This window comes from Danio rerio, chromosome 3 (genome assembly GCF_052040795.2).
Source record: "Danio rerio strain M-AB ecotype USA chromosome 3, GRCz13ab, whole genome shotgun sequence".
In the NCBI taxonomy this organism is placed as follows: domain Eukaryota; kingdom Metazoa; phylum Chordata; class Actinopteri; order Cypriniformes; family Danionidae; genus Danio; species Danio rerio.
In genome coordinates this window covers 49780038-49807335 of record NC_141023.1, presented here as the reverse complement: position 1 = coordinate 49807335, position 27298 = coordinate 49780038, and the positions used below count along the sequence as shown (strand labels likewise).

General features: G+C 38.1%; 2 long non-coding RNA genes across 2 annotated transcripts in view; both read right to left on the bottom strand.

Annotated features, from left to right (window-relative positions):
• Positions 1-27298, bottom strand: part of LOC147846022 (uncharacterized) — an 885319-nt gene that overhangs the window by 543779 nt on the left and 314242 nt on the right. The window lies entirely within an intron of this gene.
• Positions 7229-11106, bottom strand: LOC147846025 (uncharacterized). The gene is made up of 4 exons (XR_015481249.1): positions 10858-11106; positions 10609-10687; positions 10498-10539; positions 7229-9323 (listed from the first exon to the last, which is right to left on the bottom strand). It is a non-coding gene; the product is annotated as an uncharacterized LOC147846025 (long non-coding RNA).

The window sequence follows — 27298 nt, the reverse complement described above, 5'->3', positions numbered from 1 at the left end:
ATAGCTGTGCATTTTCCTCACAATAATTGCACACCGCAGAGCATTCATCAGTCAATCAGAAACAAGCATTCAACAGATCTGTATTATAATGAAAACATATTAGTCAAATTTACAGACACGGCTGCATGTATTTCTGTCTGACTAAAAGAAAGGAACAGTAATAATAATCTCATCAAGAGTCACTTATAGACTGATGGCCGTTGCAAAACTGTCTGTACAATCCATTTGTTCTTAGACTGATGATTTCCGCTTGCTGCTAGATTATATTATTTTATGTGTAGATTTGATGTCAGTGTTCAAGGTTATAAATTTATAGAATATGCCATTCAAATGTTTATTCCATTGAAAAGCACAGAAAATTTCTTTTTCGGCTTAGTCCATTTATTAAACTAGGATCGCCACAGCGGAATGAACCGGCAACTTATCCAGCACATTTTTACGCAACAGATACTCTTCCAACCGCAACCCATCACTGGGAAACATCCATTCACTCACATACACTACGAACAATTTAGCTTACCCAATTCAACTGCACCACGTCTTTGGAGTTGTGGGGGAAACCGGAGCATTCGGAGGAAACCAACGCAAACGCGGGGAGAACATGCAAACTCCACACAGAAATGCTAACTGACCCAGCCGAGGCTCAAATCGGCGACCTTCTTATTGTGAGGGGACAGCACCACCTACTGCGCCACCGCGTCACCCAAATATTCATCCAGTTCAAGTGTGAAGCTATGGTAACAATTTTTTTTTTTTGATGGGTAAATCAGCTTTCAGCAACTAAAGCCCCTCGCAATCAGCTTCCAGAAATGATCAGATGTGCTCAAACATTAGGCACATTCAAATCTAGATAGAAAACGCATATGTTTAGCTATGTCAGACAGATTGCACTATTATGTTTTTCTCTTCTCTTTTATTCTTTTATAACACATTTTATCTCTTTTCATGTTTTTTTTAATCATTTTTACAATTTTTCTTGCATCTTTTATTCTTGTTTATGTAAAGCACTTTGAATTGCCACTGTGTATGAAATGTGTTATATAAATAAACTTGCCTTGCCTTGCCTTGGTCCATTTGAGTTTTAGTAGACTGCCTGCTTAATATCTGTTGATACTGTTCCCTCAACAGACATTTACCTGACTATCAGAAACTTTGCATGAACATGTCAACCCTAACTCCAACCCTTACCCCAACCTAACAATCTACTTATAATCTAATGAGAATTAGTTGGCATTTAGATCCCGAGGCGTTTCCAGTCCAGCCGAGAGATATAGTCCCTCCAACATGTCTTGGGTCTTCCCCGAGGCCTCCTCCTGGTGGGACATGCCTAGAACACCTCCCTAGGTAGGTGTCCAGGAGGCATTCGAAACAGATGCCTATACTTTGAGCTCCTCCAGAGTGACAGAGCTCCTCACCCTATCTATAAGGGTGCACTCTGCCACCCTCCGAAGGAAATTCATTTCAGCTGCTTGTATACAAGATCTTGTCCTTTTGGTCATGACCCAAAGCTCAAGACCATAGGTGAGAGTAGGAACATAGATTGACTATTAAATCGTGAGCTTTGCCTTTCAGCTCACTTCGTTTAGCCCAAAGGACTGATACATTGTCCGCATCACTGCTGCCTCAGCATCTATCCTCCTGTCAACCTTGCGTTCCAGTCTACTTTAATTTACTTCAGTTATAAATGCAAAAGTACAACAATGAATGTTTATTTGGCAAGATAATCTAATTACCATCACGTGTCATTCTGTTACAGTCACCAGCGATCTAGTTACAGCGGATCGCTGGGGAACAACAAATCTGCCACTAATTGGACTACAAATCACATCATGCACTGTGCACACACACCGGTTCCCAATCTCGTCTAATTACAAACACTATGAAGCCGTTCAAGAACTCATTACACAGACAATTTATACACCACACTTGCTCACACACATTGCGGAGTGTTGGTTCTTTGTTTTGTTAATTAAAACAAATCTGTTACTTTATTTTCTTGTCTAGCCGTGTTCTTTGATTCTTGTGCTTTAGGTTATCTACTCCTAGCCTTTTTCCTACTTTATCTTACCTTTCTCTAGTTTTGACTACTTGCCTGTTTATCGATGACGACTTCTGGATTATCTATATGTCTCCAATTGCTCCAGTTGTTGACCCTTGCCTAATTTACGATCATTGTAAATAAATCCACATTTAGATTCACACTTTTGTGAATGCCTCCTTCAGTTACACATACTCTGATAAGCACACTAATAGTTTGTAATAATTCAAGTAAAAACATGCTGAAAACATTATTATTATTTTTTTTTCGGCTTAGTCACTTTATTAACCTGAGGTCACAACAGCAAAGTGAACCGCCAACTTATCCAGCATATGTTTTGCGTTGCACATGCCCTTCCAGCTGCAACCCATTACTTGGTAACATCCATACACAGTCATTCACACACATACACTTTGGAAAATTTAGCTTACCCAATTTACCTATATACAGCATGTGTTTGGACTTGTGGAAACTGGAGCACGCGGAGGAAACCCACGGAAACACCGGGAGAACTTGCAAACTCCACACAGAAATACCAACTGACCCATCCGAGGCTCGAATTAGCGACCTTCTTGCTGTGAGGCGATTGTGCTACTCACTGCGCCACCGTGTTGCCCTGTTTCTGAAAACAATGTTTAAGGTCGCAAGTTTTGTAGTAACAATTATAGTTCTGTGATTTAGCGTTTCCCAAATCTGTCGTTTCAATAAACATTCTCAAACTATGCTGCATTTGTGTGCAGTTGCAATTGCACCTCTCGAGCTGTAGTTAGATGCTTAGTTCCTGGTTGTTTTCTGAATAGGACACATTATCTGAATGAGTTTTTACCTCAATGCCCTATTCTTTTAAAAGTTTCCAATATCCATTTTGAATGATTAATAAAAACGCTTAACTTTATCTCTCTCAAGCAATTTGCTTTCAAAGTTACTTTTTTTACAGTTCTGTTTTAGTCAACTTCAAATGAATAATTGTGCTCCCTTCTTAGTACACACTGAAATCATTATGCCATTTTGAACGCAGCCATGGCTCAAAACAAAAGCTATAGGTGAACTGTGATTTACAAACAGAAATCTGCTACATGTCCTAAGCTGGTGAAAACTTAATAGATAGGATTTCTCAACCTAAATATAACTATGGCAACACATAAATAAAAGTAGTTTTTACACATACCTGTATGTTAATTATTATGAAGGTTTATAAATAAGACACCAGAAAGTAAAAAACATGTGTCTACCAAGGAAAAGTTTGGGAAACTTGTTTAATAACAATACATTTTGCTAAAAGATGTGATTTGTCTGTGTTTGTACTGATAAAGACATCACAATGTTGTCCTACACTCAACAACAACAACAAAAAGGTACAGGAGCTGTCACTGGGGCAGTACCTTTTCAAAAAGAAAATATTTGTACCTGAAGGGTCCCTAATGGTACCTCAAAGGTACTCTTTAGCTACATTTGGGCACTAATATGTACATTTAATGTACCACTGTGGACTCTTTGTACCTTTATGTAATATGTACCTTTTGAAAAGGTACTGCCCCAGTGACAGCTCCTGTACCTTTATTTCTAAGACCGTACAGTGGCTTATATGGCTGTGGCGTAAGCATATATGAGTGTGTGGTGTTTCATTTCTGTAGTTGGTTTTACTCCCGGGCACGTAATGAGCCTGTAAGTAAGTAAACAGTGTTAATGGAGGATGATGTGGACGCGGCTCTCCCGCTCGTACCCCTGCTGTTGCTAATTAGGATGAATGTATTTGAATGGTTCGTTTGTCCCCCTCCCTACGCAACTCCTTCCTTCCGTCTCTCCACTTTTCTCTCCCATTTCACTTCTTCTGCTGCATGCTGCCTAATACGCTTGTCGGCTCATTGATGGCCCAGATGTTTTTATGATGAAACATGAAAAACGGCAAAATGGACACATTACTGACTCACAATCCTTTATTTTGGTTTGCCGTGGGTCATGTTTTCGCATGGCGGATTATTTTAAAAACACTGTCAGCGTGTCACTGCGACACGCGGAAGAGGACAAACGGTTCGCAAACGCTTGCTATTTATTGCCTCCTATAATGTTGGCATTGTAAAGTTCTCCCTGCAGTCACCCCCTGCGTCAAAACAGATTTATTATATTTAGTTCCTGTCTTTCCGTGGAAGTCGAAACAACTGTTGTAGCTCTAATGATTTATTATGATTAATTTCGCACCTAATTACTGTTATTTGTGCCTCTGTGGCGTTTGTGATGTGTGCGCGTGTGTGTATTCGAGGGCCGCCGTTTAGCAGACTTGCGATGATATGAGTTTTTGTCCTCACACCCAGCTTGTACCTGTGGGTGGGTGTGTTGTTAATGTTGCTTTGACGTAAAAGCCCTAATTTGGAGAGGTGATTGATGGTTTAATATTGCTGCCTGCAACCTTGCTGCCCCCACCCACCCAATGAAGCTGCAGGCAGGCACGATGCTACGGCAGCCACTGTGTGTAATGTCACAATCTATTCCATCCTGGAAGAAAGTGGGGAATAAATACTGGAGCAGATTAAACCCAGTTGGGCTGTGTTTGTGTGTGGTGGGGGGTGGGGGTGCATGTGTAAATGCATTAGTGCTGTGATCTTGTGATGGTAAATATATACAACAGAATTTAATATCGCTATAGAGAGGGACTCTTTGTGTCTGGAGAAGCTGTGCATCTGTAAATGCTTGTGTATTACTGGTTGCCTTTGATTTGTGCTCCAGTACAGCGCATATAAATATGTATCTCCATAACCCAGCAGTGAAATCCAAATCGACTGACTTTGGTGTGAGGTCAGTCCGGAGTGACTACAGTCATTTTGTTTGCTATGATTTCAGCACTTTTTCCCCCCAACTAAATAACCCCTCTGCGTCTCCTTTTCCTCTGTTTGCCTTTTACTCGTCCATTTTGTTCCCATATTTCACCTGAAATTACCCTGGCTTTATCCTCAGCTCACTTCTGCACCTACAGTGCTGTTTAATATTTTTTTCCTTACACTTTTCCACCCCACAGTTTTCCCTCTCTTCATTAGTTTTAATTGATTTCATATTCAGACTCATCAAAAATGTATATTAGATTTCTAAACTGAAGAGCAAAAAGAGCGTCAGGGGAAAATGTACAAAGCCATGATTAAAAGCAATCATTATATTATTTCACTCCTAAAACTATCACAAAACAATGTACTGTTTTATTCAGAACAAATATTTTATTTTACATTTAGTCATTTAGCAAAGATTCATTCTTTTTCTTTTCGGCTTAGTCCCTTTATTAATCCAGGGTCGCCACAGTGGAATGAACCGCCAACTTATCCAGCACGTTTTATGCAGCGGATGCCCTTCTAGCCGCAACCCATCTCTGGGAAACATCCACACACACTTATCCACACTCATACACTACAGACAAGTCAGCCAACCCAATTCACCTGTACCACATGTCTGGACTGTGGAGAAAACCAGAAAAACCCGGAGGAAACCCACGCGAACGCAGGGTGAACATGCAAACTCCACACATGACCCAGCTGAGACTCAAACTAGCGAGCTTCTTGCTGTAAGGCGACAGCCTCTGCGTTGCCTGAAATGATTATTCAAACCTTTATTTTTTAACATACACACACACACACACACACACACACACACACATATATATATATATATATATATATATAATACATTTGTTGTGCCTTCTATTATTTTCTTTTATCAGCATTTTATAAAAATATATCATTATATTTAAATTTAATTATATATAAAGCTAAAACTATATATTATATAATATATTTATGCTATATCTTTATGTATAATAATTTATTAAAACATACACAGATTCAGAAAGAAGAACCACAGGTCAACAGGGAGATTTCAAAAGACCAGCTTCTGCATTAAACTGGATTGACTGAATACCTTCTATTAAACATCAACTATTTAAAAACGTACAGACATTTGTAAAATACAGTAAAACAAACTAAATCTGTTGAAACGCGTTGATTTGTTGGCGGTTTAGTTTGGAGCTGAGTATCATTGGGAGAGCGCTGAGAGGAAGCGTAAACAGCTATGGCAAAAACACCATTAAGCCTCGGTAGATCCTCCCTTATGGGTGCGCGTCCGTTATAAAACACTCACAGGACATTAATTTGGACAACTATAAGTATATATAAAATAGTTTTCCTAAAATACACAAAGAGAGACTTTCACTTTCACGAGTTTGAAGTAATTAATCAGAGTACATGATAAAGTGCATTATTTCGATCATTTTAATGTAGCATGTTATTAATGAAAATCAAAAATTATAGTATTATATTGAGAGTTACTTTAATCTTGCGGCCCACCTGCAGGATCGCTGAGGTCCACCGGTTGAGAATCCCTGCTCTAAACCACACCATAAAAATTATATTTAAAAAGTAATACACTCAATTAGAGAACACTCTCAGATCCTCTCCGTAATTGGAATTAAGCTGTACTTGTTGGTGATTTCCTTCAGGGTGTTGTATATCAGTTTTACTATTCTAAACCATAGAAATACCATGATAAGTTTTTTAGATATTTAAGGAACATGCCAAGTATCTGAAATCAATGCTTGAAAATGTTTGTTATGTGCCGGAACTTCTTCAACCCGCCAAATGCCAGTTCAGCCAATTATATTTCAGGATCCTGGGTTGCCTTTGTGGAAAACAGCACATTTCATTCAATTAGTCAAAAGGGCTCTCAAAGTGTGTGTCTGTGACCGAAATGCAACTTCTGGTGGACAGTAACAGCCTCTGAAATAAGATGCTGATTCATATATAGAGTTCCACATGAGGTGGTTTTTAATTAGTAAATAAAACTACTACAAACATAAACATTGGGCAAACAGGTTACATTGTGTGTTTATGCAGTGACGCAGTGATAAGCAATTTGGCTGTTTGCATAACATGACATAAATTTAAATAGAGCCATTCAGAAGCACATAATAGTATACTCACTGCACTCCGACAACATGGTAAGGTTTAAAATGTAATTAATGCATATTAAAACTCTTTAAGTTTATTTCACTTTGCACATGATGAATTAATGATGTGTGTTGGTTTGCACAAATTTGCTAGTTCTAAAGTTTAATTTCAAATGGTTTCTTTTATTTTTAATATCTGAAGTAAACTACTGCTGCTGCTTTCAGTAGTATGATAAGAAATGTCATGTAAAATGGCATTCAAGCTCACATTATTAGCATTTAACACTGGATTAAGCACATGGGGTGTACCTGAGGTGATCACAATTTAGCTGCAAGAAATATAAGCCACTTCTAAAATATAAATTTCAGATGCTGGTGAGAACAATAACTCCTTTTGATTTGGAAAATATTTCTTCTATCGCATGCTGCTGCTTTTATTTAGAAAACAATTTAAATCAGCCTTAAATCAGCCTTTCGACTCATTAATCAATCTGGCAAACTTGAATTGTGCACCTTTAATGATTTTTTTTCAGTTTTCACTGACTTTGTAAGATGGTGATGGTTCTTAAGTGTCTGAAACTACCAGACAACAGATTGTCCAGATGAAGACCAAAGGGACACTTTCAGCGACACAAGAGACCTTAGTCATTCTAAATCTGTGATTGATTGAATATTATTCCACTAGAAAGGCTGGTTATCAGTGAAAGACAGATGTCAGAATAGGCAAATGCTTCACAACTGCAGCTGGAATTGCTTGCTAGGTCAGTGATGGACAAGGAAAGGATCTATCTCAACATGCAGATTTAATAGTTTGAACAAACCCTTATATGACTCATTAACATTAAAGCAAGAGTGACTCTTTATACATTATCCTAAACATCACAAGAATATGTTTCATGTATCCTAGAGCATAATAGAAGCTCTCAGGAGTGTGCATAAACATAATACCCTTTTATCTTGGCAAAATGTCTTGCATTCATCCTACAGAAATCCATCTAGAGGCTTTCATCAACACCCTTGACTATAAAGTAAGTCTTGTGTTTTTTTTATTTAATTTTTTTTCTCTTCATTTTGTGATGTTCACACATATGGAATAAAAATAGAGATTCCTACATGATAAAAATTATATTATTTCTTTAATGCTTTTACAATGTACAGTAGATTGTGTCAAAGCAGCCTTACATGGAAGTTCTAGTAAATTGAAACAGTTTCAGTCCAGTTCTAAGATTTTACGTTAAGTTTAGTTCAGTTCAGTCTGGTTTAATTTTCATTGCTGAAAGTCCAAACACTGAAGAGCAAATCCATCTATGCGCAACTCCACAAGTCCTAAACCAAGCAAGCCAGTGGCGAGGAACAAACTTCATCAATTGACAAAAGGGAAGGATTAAAAAAAAAAAAACCTTGAGAGAATACAAGCTAAGTTGGGCACCACCATTTCTCTTCTGGACAAACTTCTTGTGCACAGCTGCAGTCTTGGGTCTTCAGGTCCTGAAGAAGAATGGACATCCATTGTGGAGAAGCTGCAGGTGACAGTAGGTCACCAGTGGGTGTTCAGGCTGCCCATGGTATTAATATTGAGACTAGTCTTTCAATGGGATATTTCAGGAATCAGTCTCTTGCTCTCCAACCCTCTATGACTGCCATAACATCTGCTCAGGATACAGCCTGGTCCAGGATTATGGATAACTCTAGAGGTCTTCTATGGGTGGCATCATCTCTTCAAATGTGTTGTCCTTTAGGTCCTCAATGGTTGGCATCATCTCTTCACAGGTGTGGGATTACATCAAATACGCAATTTCTACTGTAAACCAGTTCTTCTAGGATTTAGCCATTTTGTAACCATTAAATTTATTGCTAAATCAAGCAAACTTCACAAAATTTTGCAGATCTCACATTTTTCCTGAAAGGAAAAACTGCCAAGGATTACCTGCAAATTTGGGGGCTAGACGCTTTCCATGACATCATCATGACACAGATTCCCAAAACAAAGGCCATGTGGACTTAAACAACCCTCACAAACCCATTATTACAATGGTTTAATAAAAATTCCCTAAATTTATATAGCACTTTTCTAGACACTCAAAGGTCTTTACACATTTTGCGAGGAATCTCCTCATCCACTGTCATGTTTGCAGGTTGTGTGCATTTCCTGTACCATGTCTTTGTTATTGTCACGTTTTGTTTTGCTCCGAATCAGCTGTGCTGATCATTAGTTTCAGCTGGGGACAATTATCTTTCCTTTATATGTGTGTGGTGTTATTTGTATCTTGTCAGTTCGTTATCGTTCATTGTGCTTTATGTCTTGTCAGGAATGCACTGTGGGTCTGCCAGCTGTTTCTGAAGGCTATAAAGATCAGGGGCCTCATGTATCAACGCTGCGTACGCACAAAAACTTTGCGTACGCCAAGTTTTACGCTCAGAATCGCTCACGTTTGGATTTACTAACAATGAACTGAACGTGGGAATGTGCGCAGCTTCACGGCAGCTTTCTGGCAGGCGTACGCACGTTTTTTGTGCGTGTCTGTTTTATTTCCATTGGCGACTCCTAGAGGCAGTTGTGTTAAATTGCACTCTACAAAGTGTCTGATCCTTGCAATGGCAGCTGTATGAGACGGGTTCATATAGTAGGTATGTAAGATTTCCATACCATACAGTTGACCAGCTAAACATTAAAGCACAATTTGCAGCGGTCGCCTGTTTTCCCAATGTAATCTGAGCGATCTACCGCACGAACATTGCTATAAAGACACTATCTGAAGATGAATTTGCATGCGTGAATCAGAAACATTTCCATTCAATAAATGTGCAAATAAAATATGATGCACAAACTTATTGATGATTCCTACTTGTCTTTCTCGTGATAAATAGTGGGCAAAATCTGATATGTAGCGGGGAAAAAAAGAAGAAAGAGTTCATCAGACGCTGGATTCGAGCCAAGAGTTCATCAGACGCTGGATTCGAGCCGAGTTTATGCTCGAACGTGTCAGTACATGATCACATGCTTCTTATGAGGTGCGCCACTGAGACTGCTAAGGGTACTGCAACATTTTACAGATATAAACCACAGTATTTCTTTTTTAAATGCACTCAGTGCGATGTTCAGACCCAACTGTGTTAAGCGCATCAGCTAAACTCTCCCACTCTATTTTTTTCTTTTGTTGTTAATTCCGGAGAACAAACTTGCAAATAACACCGCTTTTCTCCGGTCTACCTCAGAAAGCAGCACCTCCAATTCACATTCTGTTCAAAGTTTCTCTTTTTGCTTGATTTTGCCGTTGCTTTTTCGTTGGGTTTCCATTAGCATAGTCATTAGCATATTCATACGGGGGAGGAGGCAGGGAGGGGTTTTGTGCTTGTGCATGTTGCGCTCAGTTTCACGTTCATTCAGATGTACAAAAGAATATGCGTGAGACTCGGCGTACGCAGTGTTTCATACATCTGAATTTTTTTCTGCGTACGCACATTTACAGCTTTGTGCGTACGCAATGTTTTAGTAAGATTTCCACGCAAGTCTTCGTACATGAGGCCCCTGGACTTCATCACCTTTCTTTACAGCTCCGCATTTATTTTTCTGCTTCTGTTCTATTTTTGTTTGAACTGTCTGTCACTCACTGGTCATTAAAAGACCTTCAAGAGTCCTTGTCACTATACTGAGGCATTAGGATACACAAACCACAGGTTGCGTGCCCCATGCTGGTCTCACTAACACCACTTCTGGCAGCAATCTAGCTTTCCCATGTGGTTTCCCATCCAGGTACTGACTGGGCGTAGCCCTGCTTAGCTTCAGTGGGTGACCAGGTGAGAGTTGCAGAAAGCTAGCTGCCGGCTAATACAATGGTTTGTTCTATAGACAATCACAAAAATAAATAAATAAATAAACATTGCTTAAGGGGGCTAATAATATTAACATTAAAATGGTCTTAAAAATAATAAAAAATATTTTATTTTAACTTAAAACAAATATGTTTATTAAAATTTTCTCAAGAGGAAAACATATAGGAAATAATGTGAAAAAAATTCTTGCTCTGGTAAACATAATTTAGGAAATATTTTAAAAAGAAAAAAAAATTAAAACAGGAGGGTGAATAACTTTGAAACAACACAAACACTTTTTACTTTATCTTATTTTGGTCTTCAAGCTTTTGCACATACAATTTATACAGATATATAAAAACAATGTATATACATATATTTGTTTTAAACAAAGATAATTTAAGTGATCCTTTAATTTAAGTGTGTGATTTTATATGTTACACTACCAAATGTAGGGGTCTATGAGTAATAATATACACACACACACACACACACACATATATATATATATATATATATATATATATATATATATATATATATATATATATATATATATATATATATATATATATGTGTGTGTGTGTGTGTGTGTGTGTGTGTGTATATATATTTATGTGTGTATATATATATATATATATATATATATATATTTTGATGGTTTATTCTGATGTGGCGACCTCTGATTACTTAAGAGACTAAGCCAAAAAGAAAATGAATGAATGAATCATGAATGTGGTTACATAAGAGACAGTCTGACCTTGATAAATGCAGTGCATAAGTGTACCACCCTGATATAGAGGAGACAAATAATAGTAGCTAAAATGTGTATTTTTGGCTTCCTCATTGTCATTACATAAGGTCACAGGAACCGAGGAGCTACCAGGTTCAATAAACGAGAACTGTGAATTGGGTTGCTGTTTTGTAATATAAATACCGTAAGTGATTCCTTCTGGCTAAAACATAATTAGCTTACAATGAGAGTACATTATTTTTAAAGTTGTCATCAGTAACTTGTGTCATTTTTTTGAGGAATATATTGCTGCTTCTCCCTTTTAGTTAGAAGTTAGAATGTTTCTGTTTATTTGTATTTGTATTTTTTTAAACAAATGAGGGAAACATGGAGCAAAAACCATATATAACTTTAAATCGACTACAGCATAAACCATAAAAGTCAGTGTTAGATGTTTACATTCTCACTCATTTGATAACTGTAAATGTGTTAAAATATACTGTGACTGTTGCAAATCACAGATTAGTGAAAACAATGTGATATCTACACTTTTTAAAAATCATTTTTCCTTATGTTGGTTACATTCACTGGACACTTTATTAGGTACACGTCCAACTGCTAGTTAACCCAAATTTCTAATCAGCCAATCACATGACAGCAACTCAATGCATTTAGGCATGTAGAAATGTTCAAGACAATCTTCTGCAGTTCAAACTGAGCAAAATGGTGAAAAAAGGTGATTTAAGTGACTTTGAACGTGGCATGGTTGTTGGTGCCAGTAGTGCTGGTCTGATTATTTCAGAAACTGCTGATCTACTAGGATTTTCATGCACAATCATCTCTAGAGTTTACAGAGAATGGTCTGAAAAAGAGAATACATTCAGTGAGCAGCAGTTCTATGGGTGTAAATGCCTTGTTGATGCCAAAGATCAGAGGAGATTAGCCAGACTGGTTTGAGCTGATAGAAAGGCAACAATAACTCAAATAACCACTCGTTATAACTGAGGTATGCAGTAGAGCATCTCTGAACATTTGCAACCTTAAAGAGGATTGACTACAGCAGCAGAAAATCATATCGGATGCCACTCTTGTCAGCTGAGAACGGGAAACCAAGGCTACAATTCGCACAAGCTCACCCAAATTGGACATTAGAAGATACTATGCCTGGTATGACGAGTCTTAATTTCTGCTGCGGCATTTGGATGGTAGGGTTTAAATTTTTCATCAACAACATGAAAGCATGGATCCAACCTGCCTTGTATCAACAGTTCAGGCTGATGGTGGTGGTGTAATGATGTAGGGGATGTTTACTTGGCCTATTAGTACCAATTGAGCATTGTGTCAATGCCGTATTGTTGCTGACCATGTCCATCCCTTTATGACCACAGTGTATTCATTTTCTGATGGCTACTTCCAGCAGGATAACACATCATGTCATTAAGCGCGAATCATCTCAGACTGGTTTCTTGAACATGACAATGAGTTCACTGTATTCAAATGGCCTCCACAGTCACGAGATCTCAATCCAATAGGGCATTTTTGGGATCTGGTGGAATGGGAGATTCACATCAGCGCTGTGCGCCCGACAAATTAGAAGAAGCTGCATTATGCCATCATGTCAATATAGACCAAAATATCTGAGTAATATTTCCAGTACCTTGTTAAGTCTTTGTAACAAAAGATAAAGGTAGTTCTAAAGGCAAAAAGGGGGTTCAGCTCGGTACTAGTAAGGTGTACCTAATAAAGTGGCCAGTTAGTGTATTTTCTTCTGTTCATATATATATATATATATATATATATATATATATATATATATATATATATATATATATATATATATATATACAAACACAGTTTATGAATTAGATTTCAGATAACCTTTGTGAAAATAAAATGCCAAACTATACTTACCATATTTTGGCTTAGTCTTAATGGGCTAATGACTATGGACATTTTTTTTTTTTTTTTAAACAAGTCATCTGTACTAGGAAACCACAGCACATGAAGGAAACCCCCACAAACACAGGGAGATTATGCAAACAGAGAAATGCCTCCTGGCCCAGCTGGAACTCAAACCAGTGGCTCTCTTGCTGTGGGGTGACAGTGCTAACCACACTGTGCCACCCGCTAAATATAGCTAATAATACATTGCCATTCAGCTTAACATAATAAAACAAATTATCATACTTATTCTGTTCTGTATTACTGAAAAGAATTTTAATCAAGGATAGCATCAATTCAAACTCCTGGTACAATAATCTGGTCAGTTAAGCAGCAGAGGGAGTTGTCAATCAGTTCTAGCTGCTTTGTTGTGAATTAAATTAACTGTTCACTGAGGATTGTTTTTTTTTTTATTTCCAAAATCATCATTTCTGGCTGTTTTGCATTTGGCCAGGTCAGTGTCACATTTGTTAGCATGAGGCCATACCTGGACCTTACCAAGTTTGCACAGACAGTCCAATTTATTCAATAGGTGACATTGCCAGAAGGTTTATCGTGTTACCAGGCACAGTCTCGAGAGTACTGAGGAAATTTCAGGAGACTAAAATGAACATTTAAATAACTAGACGTGGCTGTAGAAGGTCCTTAACCCATGAGCAGGACCAGTCTGAGAAACAGTATTACTAATGCCAGGTGCCCACGAAATGACCTTTAGCAAGAAAATAGTGTAAGCGCCTCAGAGCAAACTATCAATAACAGACTTTATGCTGGTGGCCTAAGGGTCTGACGGGCTGTGTGCTTGTTGCCTGGCACCATGGAGTTTGAATAGCATTTGCCATTAAACACTAGAATCGGCAGGTCCATCACTAGCAGCATGTGCTTTTCACAGATGAGAACAGGTTCACCCTGAGCACATGGGCTGATGGCTAAAAAGGTCTTTAGAAGTTATGGAGAATGATATGCTCTCTATAACATTGTCATGATCAGTTTGATGGTGGCTCAGTGATGGTCAACAGAGGCATATCCATGCAGGAACACACAGACTTCTACAGGATAGATAATAGCAGCCTAACTGCCATTATGTATTGGCATAAAATCATCGGACCGTTTTTCAGACCATATGCTGGTACGGTGGGTCCTGGGTGTATGAGAATGACCAGCTAAATATGGAAAGAGCATTAGGACAGGTCCTGGAGCATGAAGAAATTGACATCATTTAAGTATTCCAATGCTACTCACTTTCCTTTGGCTTAGTCCTTGCTCTTTCAGGGGTTGCCAGAGCAGAATGAACCTCCAATTACTCAGATCATTTTTAACTGGTGGATACACTTACTGCCACAACCCAGCACTGAGAGTACACTAACTTGTGAACCCTTGGTGCTGGGAAAAGCTATACACTCTCTATTTCACAGACACATTCAGCTAAGGTGGAATAAATAAGTATTTAACACTTAACGATTGTTTTCAGAATACATATTTCTAAAGGTGCTGTTGAATTGACATTTGCTGCTTCAGTCCAACATCTACATTATCAAGATGATAAAGATGAAACCAGGGTGGACATTTCAGCAAGACAATGATCCAAAACACAGCCAATAAAACTCATGAATTACCCAGTTTTACGATTTAAAAGATGTTAAATAAAGGGGAAGAGGAGTAACATTAATTTTTGGGTGAAACACATAAGCAACCACACAACATCAATAAATGAGGGACAAAACCAAGACCAGCTAAATGCAATAAAGTGATTTTATTTACAAAAAAAGTGATAATAATGAATGCCAAAAAAAATATGTATATAGAAAGATTATTAAATATTTACAAAGAGACATTGAATTTCACAGATAACAAATGACATAAGATGTTTGACCAGATATGGGAGAGTTGGAGAAATGAGACGCGGGCGGCGTCCAAACAATAGAAATAAATAAAACAAAACAATCTATTTGGCCCAATCTCTACCCTATCTATCCAAAATAAAAATGCAGAAGTTATTGAAAAGAAATCTTCGAGTCTATTACGCACTACCTAACCTACGCTAATCTCTGATGGGAAAACAAAAAGTACAGTGGGTGGAGCACGCCCTTACCTAGTGTGTCTAATACAGAGATATTCAAACTACGTGTGCACAATGTATGTCGCACAACATTCTTACCTGTCCCACTCTCCAACCTCAGATGCGCATGACTCTGACGGTAGACAAATGGAGAACAAATAACGGACAGATACCAAATTGTAACACACAGTAGACATTTATCAAAAAACACTGACACACAGAACAACACAGAAATTCGGGGCCTCCAAAGTAGCGTCCTGTCACCACTTTAATGCCACGGTGGCAGCGGCTGGATTGGAGACCTTGGGTGACGTCAAGGGGGGCATGGCAAACAGCTTGGCAGCGGTAGCCAATCAGAGCCACTGTATAGGTGGAAGCGGGAGAGAGGTAGAGAGCAAGCGAGCACCGAGAGAGAGAAATCGAGAGAGAGAGAGAAAGAGAGACTAGCGAGAAAAAAAAAATATATATAAATAATAATCACGCAACACAGAATTGTACAGGAATGTAACACCCAGCCAATGATGGTAGCTTAAAGACACCTCTGATATGGAAAATGAAGTCACATGCTTGGGTGTGAGTTTTTGACAGTATTCAGCAGAGAAGTGTAAAAATCTTGATTGTTTTCTGGGTCTCGTCAAAATAAAGATCAAATCTGATCTTTATTTTGTATTTTCTATTAGATTTGTGAAAGGTGATTGGCTGGGCCTTTCAAGCAGCTTCATTTTTTTCTTCTGAGAGCATTTGAGAATTACCTTGGCTGTGATTTGGATCATTGCTTTGCTGAAATATTCACCCTGGTTTCATTTTCATCATCCTGATAACTTAAAGTACATCTGGAAAGTATTCATAGTGCTTCACTTTTTCCACATTTTTTTTTGTTTTTTTGTTTGTTACCTATTATTACAAAATTGATTAAATTCATTTATTTACTCAAAATTCTATACACAATCCCCCATAAAGACAATATGAAAACAGATTTTTTTTTTTAATTGTTGCAAATTTGTTAAGACTAAAAAACCTGAAAAATCAGATGTTCATCAGTATTCACAGCCTTTGCCGTTAAGCTCTAAATTGAGCTCTGGTACATTCTGGTTTCACAGATCATTCTTGAGATGTTTCAGCAGTTTAATTGGAGTTCATCTGTGGTAAGTTCAGTAGACTGGACATGATTTAAAAAAGGCAAACACCTATCTATATAAGGTCCCAGGATCAACAGTGCATGTCAAAGCACAAACCAAGCATGAAGACAAAAGACTTGTCTGTAGACCTTTGAGACAGGATTATGTCAAGGCACAAGGCTAGGGAAGGCTACAGAAAACTTTCTGCTGCCCTGAAAGTTCCAGTAAGCACAGTGGCCTCCATTATCTGTGGAAGATGTTGGGAACCACCAGGACTCTTTCAAGAGCTTGGCGACCATCTAAGCTGAGTGGTTGGGGCAGAAGGGCCTTAGTCAGGGAGGTGATCAATAACTTGATGGTCACTCTGTCTGAGCTCCAGCTCAGACAGTAGAAGAGAGGAGAACCTTACAGAAGGACAACCATCCATGCAGTAATCCGCCAATCAGGCCTATATGGTAGAGTGGCCAGACGGAAGCCACTCCCCACCTGGAATTTTCCAAATGGGATCTGAAGGACTCTCAGACCATATGAAACAAAATTCTCTGGTCTGGTGAGACTAAAACTGAACTCTTTGGAGTGAATACCAGACATTACATTTGGAAAAAGCCAGGCACCATGAACCATGCTGTGGGAATGTTTTTCAGCAGCAAGACCTGGAAGACAGGATAGAGGGAAATATGTACAGAGACATCCTGAATGAAAACCTACTTCAGAGTGCTCTTGAACTTAAACTGGGGCCACGGTTCATCTTCCAGCAGGACAATGACCCAAAGCACACTGCCAAAATATCAATGGAGTGGCTTAACAACAACTGGAGTGGCCCAGTTAGAGCCAAGACCTAATCCTATTGAACATCTCTGGAGAGGTCTGAAAATGCCTGTACACTGTCACTTTCCATCCAATCGGATCGACCTTGAGAAGTACTGCAAAGAGGAATTGTTCCAAGCTTGTGGCATTATATTCGAAACGATTTGAGGCTGTAATTGCTGCCAAAGGTGCATCTACAAATTGTTGAGCAAAGGCTGTGAATACTTATGTACGTGTTATTTTTCAGGTTCTTTATTTTTAAGAAATTTGCTAAAATTTCCAAAACATAAAACAATAAAAAGATATAGCATAAAAAAATGTGAAAAAACTGAAGCGCTATGGATACTTTCTGGATGCACTGTAAATGTTGGACAGAAGCAGCTAGTACTAATTTACTCTGAGAAAAGGCAGAGGCTTGCTAAATAACTATTGAGAGATTTCAGCTGCTATCTAGGCATTTACAGCTTTTATATCCCTCATTTTCTTCATGTGTTCAATACATTTTCCCTGTGTAATTTTATTTTAATACACATAACTTAATTTGTAAACTAATTAGATTTGTTTTATTTTTAAATTCAAATTTAAACACATTAAATTAAAACACATTACCCAGATCATATCAGTATAAATAATATTTTGATTTTTTAACAACAGATAAATGAGTAAAGCCTAGTGGTTTAAATCTAACTATTTAGATATTTTTGATCCTTCATTGTGATTCTTTAATATCAAATTATTCTTGCTGTAAATGCATGATACATATACAGTAAGAAAATATCTGGAAGTTCTCTTCACATCTTTGATAAAATAAGTTCTCTTTCATCTCTATAAAAATTGCAGCAGAATGGAAAACTTTATAATCTTGTTTGTCCACTTTGAAGAGGTTGCAGTTTTGAGGTTTGCTAGGAAAAAACTCATCTATCATTTGGGAACTAAGAGATGATCAAGGATTGTTTTCCCAGCAGTTTTGTTGTGAACATCTCTATTTTGAATTACGGAGTTATTTTGCAGCGTGCAGTGAAAGCAATCCAGTCCTCTATTCAAACAGATTATGGTTCCTCTCTGAAGAAATCTCTTACCCTTTTATTTTCCTTGACCTTCCTCTCTTCCCCCATGCTTTAAGATATGGGCTTCCCGTGGAGCGTACACCACTGACAGAGATTACCACAGATTTCAAAGAGAAGCAACTTGTAAAAATCCCAACACGGCACACATGCAGCGTCTGATCGCTAGTACTTTTATTTATCGATCTTTCCAAGATAAAATAAATGTTGTGTGATGGGACGTGAATGGACATCTCCGAACGTATAAAGCTTTCAGAAAGGTGCTTTATTCCTGTGGATTTGATCATGAGACAGCACAATCTCAATTGCTCTCACCGTCTCTCCCCCAGAACAGTTATTTTGCTAATATGTTTTTAATGTTTGTGTGCAGCGGTCATCTTTTATAATTTGTTTTTGTATAAGCTGTGCGCCTATGTGTACAGAGAACATCAAAGCTGCAAAAATAGCTCTTCCCATTAAGCAAACCTGCCCTCTCTTTTCTTTCCCGGGGCCTCTGATGTTTGCCCGTCCACAAGGAGGCATTTTAAAACACTGCCTGTGAAATCTAGAGACTCGAAACTATTTATGCTTTGGAAAATATATATCAGCTCTGAGACCGTCATGGGTTTCAATGGCACAAGAGTATTGGCAGTGGAACTATGGAATGAATAAAATATTGTCTTTTTTTTCTTGCACTGTACACTTTCCATTCAACTCTTCATGCAATTTACCCTATAAAGCAGCTATATCCCAACCTTTTTTATCTTAAACAAAGGCATACACTCAGCAGCTACTTAGGTATTAGGTACACCTGTCCAACTGCTTGTTAACACAAATTTCTAATCAGCCAATCACATGGCCGCAACTCAATCCATTTAGCCATGTAGACATGGTCAAGAAAACCTGCTGCAGTTCAACATCAGAATGGGGAAGAAAGGTGATTTAAGTAACATTGAATGTGGCATGGTTGTTGGTGCCAGACGGGCTGGGCTGAGTATTTCAGAAACTACTGATCTACTGGAATTTTCTTGCACAACAATCTTTAGGGTTTACAGAGAATGGTCAGAAAAATAGAAAATATCTAATGAGCGGCAGTAGAAGATGGAGGATAGAGGTAGAGGATCTTTGGGATGTGATTTGCACCATGGATGTGCAGCCAAAAAATCTGCAGCAACTGTGTGATGCTATCACGTCAATATGGACCAAAATCTCAGGAATATTTCCAGTAACTTGTTAAATCTATGCCATGAAGGATTAAGGCAGTTCTGAAGGCAAATTTTTTGGCAGGCTGGAAACTGACGCACATGAAAGGCTGTGACTGCCTTTACAGAATAAACTACCCATTATTTGAACAAAGACAAATTGTACATAACAGGTCACCAAGCCCTGAGAGACTCAGTCGGACACTTTTGAAACAAAATAGAAAGACCAAAATTCAAACAGCCATGCCATAAATGGGTAGACCATCAGCAGAGAAATCAGGGAACTGACAGAGCACATTTAGACAAGACAAGAATGTGCAACATATTCTGAAAACTTAGCTCTGAATTATGTAGCCAGACATGCCTATGGCTGCATTTCGTCTTTAAAAACATATGATACAAGGTGGTATGATGCCATTCTTTTTCGTGCTTACCAGCGGACTGATTACCTTCGTTTGGATGGCTTTTTTTACTGTTTTGTCCAGCAGCTCGGCATTTACGTTGGTGGACTTGAGATGCAGAGAGGAGTTTACATTGATGACTGGGTGTGAGCACAGTAAAGAATGGTTCCAGAAAGCAGGTACGACAAAAACAGAATTCCAAAAAAATAAAAAATAAATAAATAAACAAGTAAATAACTTGTGGTAAAGTATTTTGTAAAACGTTGTAAAAATACGGGTGAGGGCTTTTCTTTTTCGGAACTGCTTTTTAAAACTGTCACTTGGGTGTAGAGAAGGGGGTGGGTGGGTCAATCGGTACTTTTGAAAACACTATTAGTTAGGTTTAGGAAAGGAGGAGAGTGGGTCAGTCGATCGTCCAGTCAGTCAGTTCGACAAATGCCTCTGGTGGATTTACGTCAGAACAGCATGCTTGAATGGCACTTGTGAGAGAAATTTGACATCTTAAAAAGCGTACACAGCCACCACTGATGGATTCACGACAACAAAAACTTCAAAAAAAAAAAAAAAGCTCCTCCAGAAATGCCTATAGCAGTACGTTTTCAGAATGATGATAAAATTCTTCCACTATGTGAGAAACAGATTCCACTGCTTGCTGTGTGAAAGAGCCTTAATGTATCTACAATAAACAAAATACTAATTTATTTGCCTTTTTAAAGTCATTTTTATACATATCAAGAGTTTCAATGATAAAGTTAAGTAATCTTCTAAGCAGGATTTAATTAAAACCCATAATTTAAAGGCCCAAACCAACTTATTTTATCATTATAGCCAAATAACTGTAGCAAAATTAGATCAATTTATGAGTATTAATGAATAATAATAATAAGTTAATAAAATTTATAAATATTCACAACATATAAGTCAGAATATTATCTTGTAGCTAATTTAGGTTGATAAATATAACAATGACTTAGTCAGCTCTTTATTTATTTATTTTATTTTATTTATTTAGCAAAGGAATTATAGCTACTTCTTGTGAAGCAGATTAATAGTTTAGAAGTTTGTACAACTTAATAAGCAGGGAGCAAGGATCTTTTCACGTTAAATTTACCATTCCTGTGAGGCAACACAAAGACGATCCAACATGGTTAGAGTGATTTATTGACTAGTTTAACATATAACAAACAAATCTACAAAACTTAATGATAAAAACATAGAAAGAGAAAGAATTTAGATAAAAGAATGGCAAATCTAACTCAATCCCAAACAACTATTAAGAACCACCAAGACTATAAAAACACATCTTTGATAAAAGGGCACATCTTTAAAAACGCATGACTAATCCCTACGTCTGGGTCTCTGTCTCTCTCGTTGTGCGAGTTTTCTCTGTAGAATTACGTACAGAGAAGAATGACACCAAACATGACAATTATAGAAATACATGAAACATAATTCATGCATTCTTAGTTTATCTAATTTCTTGAAAATGGCATAGACAAGTGTAAGTATTAGAAGAGAATTAAGGTAAAGAATACAAAGGTGATAAATACATGTACTTTGGGCTAAGTCCATTTCAATATGAGTGAATGATTGTGGGTCCCAAGATAGAGCGTGGGTTTCCATCTGGTATGTCTTAGAAGATGCTATGGCCAGCATCTTAGTAAATAAGATGTCACAGAGTGACTTTACCCCCAGACATATCTCCTCTGTGGAGTACTTATGTTAACCTACAACCCTTAGATGCTTCAGTCTGTTACTTATCTTAGTATTAGAAGTATTTGAATTATATCTTACATTTAATTCTTGTCCTGGATCTGGTAGTGCATGTTTCTAGGTCAGACCAGCAGTCAAAACTGCAGAGATCTCCACCATTGGACCACAATTGATAGGTATTCTGCAAAAAATAAATAAATAAATAAATAAATATAATATATATATATATATATATATATATATATATATATATATATATATATATATATATATATATATATATATATATATATATATTTTTTTTTTTTTTTTTTTTTGATTGGAGGCTTGTAAACAAATCCAATAGTAATTGCTTAGTAACAGTGTATTATTAATTTATTCTCTCTTAAACATGATAATACATCAAAGTATTTTTAGTTATATTAACAGTGTCATTTCTATTATTAGCAGCTAACAGCCCCCACTGCGATACTGTCATGGCCCCCTAAACATGATGTACCCCACAAATTGAAAAGCACTGCTCTAGAGCAGGGATCACCAATCTCGTTCCTTGAGGTCCAGTGCCTTGCAGGGTTTAGCTCCAACTTGCCTTAACACACCTTCCTGGGTGTTTCAAGTATACCTATTAAGACCTTGATTAGCTTGTTTAGGTGTAATTTGATTAGGGTTGGAGCTAAAATCTGCAGGACACCAGACCTCCAGGAACAAGTTTGGTGATCCCTGCTCTAGAGTAATAGTGTGTTTTGCAAAATTAATTAATGATTGCTGTTATAAACAAACCGGCTTACATCAAACCTGGAGTGTGTTTCCATATTTGTTTGTAATAAGGTATGGTGTTGAATGCGATTTAAATGACAATGCACATTGCACATAATGAGCTGCATAACAAGCTCCACCTGAGATGATTTTCACCCTGTGGCATAACTGAGTGTGTTGTGATTGGCTGCTGATTTGATTGGCAGCCCACTGGCCTTAACAGCAGACCTCCTTGCCCATTACTGACTAACAATCCCGATCTCACCAGTAGTTTCCCCAGCACTAAATCCATCCACGACTCTTTCAGCTCCGGCACAGTTGACTCACAGTGTGTTGACAGTGTTTGGCTGTAGCTATCATTATTTCACCATGGAGGTCAGAGTACAGCAAGCATTTGATTATCAAATGGTGTATTTGCAAGAGACAAGCATGGAGAGGCTGTTTCACCAGTATGTGGAAGGAAAAAAAGCGCATGTAAATCACACAGCGGTGCTGCAGAATGTATTATTCCTGTCCTCTTCATGTTGCTGTGGTAACTATTTAAGAGTCAGCGGATCGGTGGTGGGCACGTTCATGACATATTCTGTGCGTGTGTGTTTGTGAACGTTTGTGCTATTGTCAGAGCGAGTGCAGCTGCATTTATGTGTTTGTGATCTTGCGTTTGTTTTACTAATTCAAGGCTCCATTTAGCCCCGAGCAATGTCTTTTGACGGGTTAATTCACAAAACAGAAGAACAGACAAACACCGAGATGCACAGCAGGTGATAAAAGTAATAGTCAGAGGAAACGAGAGGCAGCAGGAAACAAAGAGTGGGAGAGTGTGAGTGAGGGACTGAAAAAGAGAGGGTGATCATGGCATATATTTTATTTAGGGAGTGTATTAAGCATCTTCGTGATGTGCGATGAATGAGTTCTATTAATAAAAGTCCGTGCGCTACATGGACAACAAGCTCGGCAAAAACACATACACACTCAGAGACAGAGAGAGAGATTCATATCATTACCCATCATTACACCCCCATTTGGCAGCGACCCCCTTTATCGATCATGGCCAATAACTTAGTCTCACCCCTGTTCACTCCCTCTATCCCTATCTGTGTTTGGCAGTTCAATGGCCTTCACATACACACACACACACACTGTCCAGTACACACTTTGTGACACTCAGAAACACAGGACTAGCCTAAAGATAAATAGTAGTTCATCAAAAACTGAAATGTGTCTCAATATATAGGCCTAATCCCAATTCTTTTACTTTTCCCTTACCCCTACCCTCATTTTGTGCATTCACTCAAAAGGGTAGGGGCGTCCCAATTCTTTTTAGCTTGAAGGTGTTAGGCAGTAGTCACCAATCTCATTCCTGGAAGTCTAGTGCCCTGCAGGGTTTAGCTCCAACCTGCCTCAACACACCTGCATGGGTGTTTCAAGTATACCTAGTAAGTCCGTGATTAGGTTGTTCTGGTGTGTATAATTAGGGTTGGAGCTAAAATCTGCTGGACACCGGCTCTCCAGAAACAAATTTGTGACCCCTGGCGTAGGGCTATGAGGAAGAGCTAGATAGCCCTTCACACAGAGTTTTTTTCAGGACCACACTTGAAACCAAGGGGTAAGTAAATTTCCCAGAATACACCAGCTATACTCTCAGAAATAAAGGTATGCGAGCTGTCACTGAGGCGATACCTTTTCAAAAGGTACACATTTGTACTTAAAAGGTCCATATTGGTACCTCAGAAGTATATATCAGTACCTAAAAATTTTAAGAGGAACACTTATGTACTTTTTAAGTACTATTATGTACCCTTGAGGTATTTATGAACCTGTTATTTACTTATTTTATTTTTTTATTCTTTTTTTGTTTGTTTGTGTTTATGAGAATGCACGAGAGGTTGCTGTGCACGCTTTTTTGTATCTTTAATGACTCTTGCGAGTGCCCTTCCCGCCCGTGTTGTTTTGGTGCAAACTTACCAGAGGTAGCTGTCGACCGAACGTCTGTCTAATTGAATGATTGACTAGGCGAACGGGCAATTGGCTGACCCACCCTCCTCCTTCCCTAAACCCAACCAATTTTACAGATTGACCCGCCCACCCACTTACTTCCCTAAACCCAACCAACGGTTTACAAAAGCCGTCTAGAAAAAGAAAACCCCTCGTCTGATTTTTACCACGTTCTTGGATTTTACCACATTCTCACCCTGGTATTCACTTGTTTGTTTTATTTTCATGGCTTTTGTTTTTGCCTTGCCTGATTTGTCTTTCCCAGACTCGAACCGGATTGAGCTAACTAGACAAACTTCTTGCAGTGGGAAAGCTCTCCACAAGGAGGTAAACGGTCAGCTGGTAAGCGCAGAAAGGAACAGCATCATAGCGCCCTGTAGCGTTCAATTAAGAAATGAAATGCAACCATACGCACCTCTGGCTACATAGTTCGTGATCTCCAGAAAAATCCACCGAACTATGTTTTCAGAATGACCCTGTGTTGGATTTATAGGTATTACTTTATTTTGATGGTCCCTTTAACATAGAGTTAGTCTGAATCTAGATTCATACATTCATTTTCTTTTCGGCTTATTCCCTTTTTTAATCTAGGGTCGCTACAGTGGAATGAACCACCAACTTATCCAGCATATGTTTTTACACAGCAGATTCCCTTCCAGCTACAACCCATCACTGGGAATCATCTATACACATTCATTCACACACATACACTACGGAAAATTTAGCTCAACCAATTTACATATAGAGCATGTCTTTGGACTGTGGGGGAAACCGGAGCACCCCGACGAAAGCCAAGTGAACATGGTCTCATTAGAGTATTAGTAGACTGTAAGGTTACGATTAGTGAAAGTTCTTGCAAAGTTTCATATAGTCAGTTGAATGTCTGTTGGTGGAGTGATATCAGCATATACTGAGCAGACAGACTGCTAATACTGTAATGATATTTTTTTGGCATGAGACTGAAATGTAACTCATAACTAACAAAATGTTCAAGAATATCTGAAAAGATCACTATCAAAAGATAGTGACAACAATTTATGTTAAGAGAAGATTTGTCTCACCGCCTCATTATTTTGTTTTAATCTCACTCTTCCTTTGTCACTTCCATGCCTTGTACAACTTGTCTCATTCTCCGCATTAGTCCCTGGCTGTGTTACAAATCACCCCATAACCTTATATACTGAACTATTTAATGGGACAGTTATTTGTAGTGGAGTCCAAAACCATAGTGGACACCGAGTTAACAGATTGAATGCAGCTTGAATGTGTCATAGACTGAAGGTGTTAAACTTCATGCAAGCCTTCTGGTTTGTGTCCATTTTTAACGAGTCCTGACTGTCATACAGTCAGGCATTAACGACAACTGAGATCCCACAGTGTGACATGCTTGGGATGTACAGTCTGACAGGTAACACTCATAAAGGATTATAATAACTGTACATTTTGCACCTGGCTTAATATAGGGAAATAGTAAATGAGGGGGTTATTTCTGACACAACACATCTTCTCACTTCCTGACTCTCTCCTTGTCTTTTTTCTCTCTCATTTTCTACCTTACTTCATTTGTTATTTCTAGTCTCATTCTTGTCTGACTTCCTATACCATTTTTGTCCTTAATCCCTTTTTCACTTTTTGGTTTCAGTCCTCGGCTGTATTCCAATCTAAATATCAAAGCTCTCCATGTTGACTAGAATGCATCGGGTTGATTACATTACACAAGTGTCCACTACTGCCGGGACAACTGAAAGGGGTTTAAATGGAATTCCCTTTACCCTTAGCACTTGTAAACTATGCACAGTAAACACAAGTCACTGTTGTGAAGCTTCAATAGCATTGCTTTGTAGGACATACTGTTTACTGTAAGTGCTTGGAGTGTACAAATGAAGCAAACTCACTCCTTTCAAATCAAGTGATTGAGGGTATGTACATGTACACTTCCGTCATTAAATTGACAAAGTGGATTGTACTTCAAAATGACTGTAGGGATTTTCCCTTGAAAAAATTGTTCACTTATTATTGTGAGGCATTGTGTGATTTTGGACAATTATAAATGGCTGTTCCCTCAAATGCTGGACTATTTAGTGATATAGGAGACAATTTAGAATATAACCCTTGTTTTCTGTCTCTTTCCCTGCTACTTTTTTTTCCGCTAATAACATGTCTAACTTCCTATGTCCTTCTTTACCATAGATCCCATTTCTCTTAACATTAAACCTCACTTCTTGATTTTTGTCTCAGTTCCTATCTTACTTCCATTATCAATTCCAGTCTGACTTTCTGCCTTATGGTGCATTCCCAATGGAGGGCTCACCCCCTAGGGCCCAATCCCCTCAGATAAAACCTTGATGGGATTAGGGCATGGGGTGAGCTCTTCCATATGGAATGCATTGATACTCTTACCTTGTGTTTTTCCTTTCTCACTCCATGTTTTTGTCTCACTTCGAAGATGCATTTTTCATTTCATAACTTCCAATCTTCACTTGCTGACTTACGCCATGCCATGCTTGTAATTTAAAATCATTTACTAGGTACTGCACTTAAAGAAACACATGCTTTTTGACCTGTCTGTGAAATTTGAATGCAATTTGGAGTTACTACATGTGTCATGACCTGCATCTCCACCTTTACATTCACACCACGCACCACAGCTTCATGGAAAAATTAACTATCCATTGCCAGCCTATAGTTATACCTTTTACTGTATTTGTGCCCACTTATCTTATTATATTTTAAAACTATTTAATAATAATAATAATAT